This window comes from Tupaia chinensis, unplaced genomic scaffold (genome assembly GCF_000334495.1).
Source record: "Tupaia chinensis unplaced genomic scaffold, TupChi_1.0 Scaffold147554_1, whole genome shotgun sequence".
In the NCBI taxonomy this organism is placed as follows: domain Eukaryota; kingdom Metazoa; phylum Chordata; class Mammalia; order Scandentia; family Tupaiidae; genus Tupaia; species Tupaia belangeri.
Genome location: NW_006207406.1, coordinates 1,979,285 through 1,984,829, shown reverse-complemented (window position 1 = coordinate 1,984,829; position 5,545 = coordinate 1,979,285). Strand labels below are relative to the sequence as shown.

The window sequence follows — 5,545 nt, the reverse complement described above, 5'->3', positions numbered from 1 at the left end:
AATGAAGGCTCAGAAAATGACTGACACTGAACAGTTGTTGTTACTTGGAGGCTAAGACGTGCACTAGTTCCAAGGGAAAAAAAAGACTTTCTAACACCCACCTTTCAAAATAAAGTAACTGAATAGCTTTTAAAAATAACAGCAACAAACAGTATATCACCAAAAACCAGGTATCAACTGAAACAATAAACTTCTTCACTCTCTCAGTGGGTGGGAGTCAAAACCAACTGTCAGACTCACATATCTGCTTCTTTTCCATTTTTTAATTCAATTTTCCCTCCAAATGAATCTTAGTATGTCTTGGTTGCTCTGAGCAGCAGAGAAGAAAGCCAGAAAGAAGTGACTGCTGCTTATGGATACCAGTGTAAGAAACACCCTTGTGGGCTGGATGGCAGTGCAGCAGAGAAACTGCGAGGCCAACTCACATGAGATGGTCCGGGTTGGAGTGTGACAGTCTCCCTAAGTACACCAGGGATATGATCCAGGCCAGTTGAGGCTGGGGGAAGTCATGGTATCAAGACCTTATTGGGACAAGCAGTTAGCATAATGGCTATGTCACTGAACTCCCATGTAGTTGACCACAGTTCACGTCCCGGACCCGGTGACTTAAACTCACGCCGGGCGCATATGCGTGCATGCCCAAGATCCCAAGAGGAGAATGGAGAAGAAGGGATTGTGGTGTGGTCATCCCCCCTGCTCTGTGATTTATGGCTTTCTATCTCTCTGTCTCTCTCTGTCTTTCTGGCGAGCGCACGCGCCCTATAGCAAAAACCTCTCAAAAAAAAAAAAAAAAGAAAAAAAAGGCAGGCGCAGGTCATGGGCTGCGCGGGGGTCAGCAGACCCAAGGGCCCCTCTAGCTAGGTAAGGCCGCTCCCCAGGTCTCGGAATCGCCGCCGCCATGGCTAGCCAGTCGCAGGGGATCCAGCAATTGCTGCAGGCTGAGAAGAGTGCCGCAGAGAAGGTGTCTGAGGCCCGTCGAAAGAGCCCGAGGCTGAAGCAGGCCAAAGAAGCAGCTCAGGCTGAAATTGAACAGTACGGCCTGCAGGTGGGGAAAGAATTCAAGGCCAAGGAAGCCCAGCTCTGAGATCCCATGGTAGTTGCAGCACTGAGGTGGAGAAGGAGACCCAGGAAGATGACCATCCTCCAGAGCTACTTCCTGCAGAACAGGGATGAAGTCTTGGATAACCTGTTGACCTTTGTCTGTGACATCCGGCCAGAAATCCATGAAAACTACCGCATAAATGGATAGGAGAAGAATGACGTGCCTGTCCCATGGATTGGCGTCTTAGATGCCCTCATGGAGTATGAAGCATTACGGAGCTCCAGTTATATTCTTGGGAAAGGCATTAAATTATTTCTGTATATTATATAGCAGGTCCTTTCACTTTTTGCAGAGTAGCAAATCTAGCTTCTTTGTACAGACTTAGAACTTATCCAAAGAATTTATCTTTTTACCTCATATTTCTTAGAAACTTAATGGGTGTATGTTGTTTTCCTATGCCTTTAGCTCAAGCAACATGTATCTCAATGTTAACTTTTTCTGTTTTAGATCTAGTAAAAAAGGAGATTCTTTGAAGAAAGAAAGGGGGATTAAATATTTTTTTTCCCTAGTGCTTTCTTGAAGGTCAGGGGCTTTATCTATGAAAAAGTAGTGAGTAGTTACTTGTAACCTGTGTGAAGCAGCAGCCAGCCTTAAAATAGTCCTTTCCGGATAAAGGATAGAACAGAGACTACTAGTGTAATCGTTTGGGCTGCCTTTAATCAGATAGTAGATAGAATTCACAAACTTGTTACATGTTATTACTTGGTGTACTGATATCATTTAAAAGTAAAAGACTCTTTGTCATGAAAAAAAAAAAGACCCTATTAGGGATGCTGTCTCTGTCTCTCTCTTGAAATAAATAGATAAGCTTTAAAAAAGAAAGAAAAAGAAGAAAGAAGGAGAAAGAGAGAAAAAAGAAGAAAAAGGAAAGGAAAAGGAAGAGAAAAGGAAGGGAAGGGAAGGGAAGGGAAGGGAAGGGAAGGGAAGGGAAGGGAAGGGAAAAAGAAGAGAAGAGAAGAGAAGAGAAGAGAAGAGAAGAGAAGAGAAGAGAAGAGAAGAGAAGAGAAGAGAAGAGAAGAGAAAAGAGGAAAGAAAGAAAGAAAACACCCCTGGACAACTGACCCCTTTTCTTGAGTTCCCAGTCCTCCTCCCTTGGTCTATCTCAAGGTCCCATTGCTCTCTAATCACATTTGTTTGTTTGTTTTTTGCCACAGCAATCATGCAGCAAAACAAAATATGAGGTAAAATATATTCTAGACTAACTTAAAAAAAACCCTGAGCCCCTGGAAAAATCACTCCAAAGAAAGGGAAAGGAAACAGGCATTTAAGAGGAGCAGAGGAAAAAAGATGGAAATTCTATTCAGCTTTAAAGTTTTTCAAATTAGATTGTTTAACGAGTTGAAAGCAAAGAAGGAACATAGGTTAGAAAATTGGTCCGCTTGTTTTTAGTCAGGAGCTGTTAGAGCAAATGAACCAAGCTTCTCAAGGCTGTTATTTTTCATGGGTTCTAATTTAAAATTGACTCTGAAAATCTAACAAAGCAGAAACTTTAAGCACTGTATTGTCCAGGGGGAGGGTGCCTGAGCTACAAGAGAAGGTGAAAGAGTTAGGGAGAGAGCATCTGTGAGACCCTTTGAAGTTTTGTGAGCTGGGAGAACAGAACAATGAAGAACAAAGATTCTGATTCCAAATAAGGTTACCAGGGGGAAGGTGTGCCCTAACTTATTTTTAATGTCTTTTTAGAGTACATTAACTGTCCTGTTTTGATAAATAATAATAACAATGGTATAATGTACCCTTCAGTTTACAAATTTAATGGGGAAAACTTGGAAGGAGCAAGGAGGAGAAATGAAAAACACATTCTCTCATTTCTCTTTTTTTTTTTTTTTTCCTTTTTTCTTGAAGGTGGTCCTTCCCTGTCCAAAGTGTAATCGTAAGTGAAACTCCATCATTTCCCTTCCTGACATTCCACTCCTAGCATACTTCATTACGGTCACCGCCATGCCATTCATCTGTCGTCTTTTCCTAACTACCACAATTTAGTAGGTGTCTGGTATTCCTGAAGGTAGTGTTTTTCATTAAAAGACACATTCAAGCTGGTTCTCTATACTCAGTATAAGGCAGGGCTTGGTAATGAATGTAGTCTTTAAATTAATAAACAGTTTGGGTACATTATTTTAAAACATTGATCTCATTTTAGAACTCAAGTGGCACCCAGCCTTGCCTATTTTCCTCAAGAATAAACGTGTTGTTCACTTTACAACATAGTTATTTGCGTTTTTCTGCATCCCCAATTTGCTAAATTGAAAAAAAATGGCAAGAAATATAAAAATGAATAGAAAAACAAATAGTATAGTAGGGCTTTTTATTTCCTTTTTTCTTTCTTCCTTCCTTTCTTTTTTGAAACACACTGAAAACTAGGCCTGATTAGTTCAACATCTGGGGCAAAGGGACATTGTGTGTAATATCAGCAAAGTCACATCAGCATGAGACCCAAGGACGTCACAGAAGGGCGTGTTTGTCAGAGGAGTCTCAAAGACTCTTCAGTACTGGGGTGAGGGGCACCTTTCCCACTCCTTCCTGTTTGCATTCCTCAGAGTCAGATTTCAGCTAAGGGGATGAAAATTAAATAAAGGTGCATTGGAGAACACATAATTAGTCCTTAAATCATAGGATCTCCAATTCGTACAATTTCATCAAACGTTCAGCTAAAAGTCTTAAAAAAATGCCTCTGGGGCAATCTCTCCAAGTTTTCTCCCAAAAAACTTAACGTGAACATACACAAGTAATTATTACTCAATAGTGCTCTTTTGTGTGAAGCTAAGAGTTTTCTTTAACAGTTTTTTCCACCTGTGGAATAAAATAATATGCCGAAACACATTTACCCAGACATGTTTCCATGTGAGGTTTGCTTCAGATTGTTTTTCAGGGCATCCAACCCTCTTCTCAGTGTTCTTGTGGTCGCTCACATTGGCAACCATGTCACTGAACACTACCTCCATCTCGGGGCGTCCTTGAGTGTCTGTTCCCTTGATGTAGGAGCCACCCTGTAAAGACAAAGGGTACCACGTGGGAATAACCTAACATGACCTTAAGGAGAGCACAGATTTTAGGTTGTAGCACTTTTAGGGTAAATTAGCATTTTGACATAACCTAAATACATGTCAGTTTTATACCTCCCACCCCCAAAGAAGACAAGAAATGGGCGAATTAGTCAATAATGTTATTGAGAATGTAGGTTCTGTGGGAAAGAAGTATTTGAAAAAAGGCTCACAAATTCTTTTTATCTTTTTTTATTTTTTAAAAGAGATTTTTGCTATAGAGTGTGTGAGTGTGCTCGCTAGAGAGAGAGAGAGAGAGAGAGAGAGAGAGAGAGAGAGAGAGAGAGAGAGAGAGAGAGAGAGAGAGAGAGAGAGAGAGAGAGAGAGAGAGAGAGAGAGAGAGACAGAAAGCAAGAAATCCACTCCATCCATGCCACAACCCCTTCTCCTCCATTCTCCTCTCAGGATCTTGGGTACCCACACACTCACCCACACACAGACACACACAGACACACACACACAGGCCCAGCATGAGTTTCAAGCCACCAGGTCCAGGGCTCAAACCATGGTAGACTATGTGGGAGTCCAGTGATGTAAACATCATGCCATCTGCCGGTCCCCCAAAATCGTTCTTTTTTTAAAAAAAAACATTTATTTATTGATTTAATTCCATTTGTTATTAATTTTTAATTTGATTGGAGAGAGACAGAAAGGGAAAGCAAGAAAGCAAGCTGCCAGGTCCAGGACTTGAATTGTGGTCAGCCCTGTGGTAACCCAGCCCCTTTAACCACCACGCCATCTATGTGCTAGTTGAAACTGGAAATTCTTAGTCTCTTCCTATTTGAAAGATTGTGATGAACCCCACAGGGATGGAGTTAAATTCACGACTTACTCCAGAATCCAGCCCAAAGCACACATAGCCGCCTTCAGCACACACTTGGAGGGACGATGGCCAGCACTGTTGCCTTAACACAAATCGTATCTGTGAAAGCTAGAAATGGAAGTGACGGCTTGAAGTTGCGGGTGGATTTAGTTTGTTATGTTAATAAATGTATCAAGAATGATCTTAGTAAAGTGGTCTATAATTATAATTAGGGAGAATTTTTGTCAAATCTCTAGCTAAACTTAAAAGCAAAATCTTCAAGTAAATACATCTTTAGCACTCAAGGAAAACTTCAGGTTCAAGTTCCCAAAGGATGCTCTTTACTAGTACAAAGAATGTTCCTATGATTTGGGGACCATGATACCAATAAGGCAAAAGCAATCCACTAAAGGGAGAATGTGACATGTAAAGTGACAATGCAATTTCATACGAAGTTAGAAAACAGTCGAAGCTCTGGACTCTGCCATTTCTTGTAAATTAATCTCTGGATTTCCAATAGCCCATGCTGTCAGGCACTATGTAGAATGAGAAAGTTAAACAAGAATGCTTTTTTTTTTTTAGAGTTTTTTTTTTTTTTTT

The 5,545-nt window shown here is 40.9% G+C and overlaps 1 pseudogene; it reads left to right on the top strand.

Moving 5' to 3' along the window:
- The first annotated feature begins 883 nt into the window (after positions 1 to 883).
- Positions 884 to 1,859, top strand: LOC102476360 (V-type proton ATPase subunit G 1 pseudogene; annotated as a pseudogene).
- Positions 1,860 to 5,545: the final 3,686 nt, after the last annotated feature.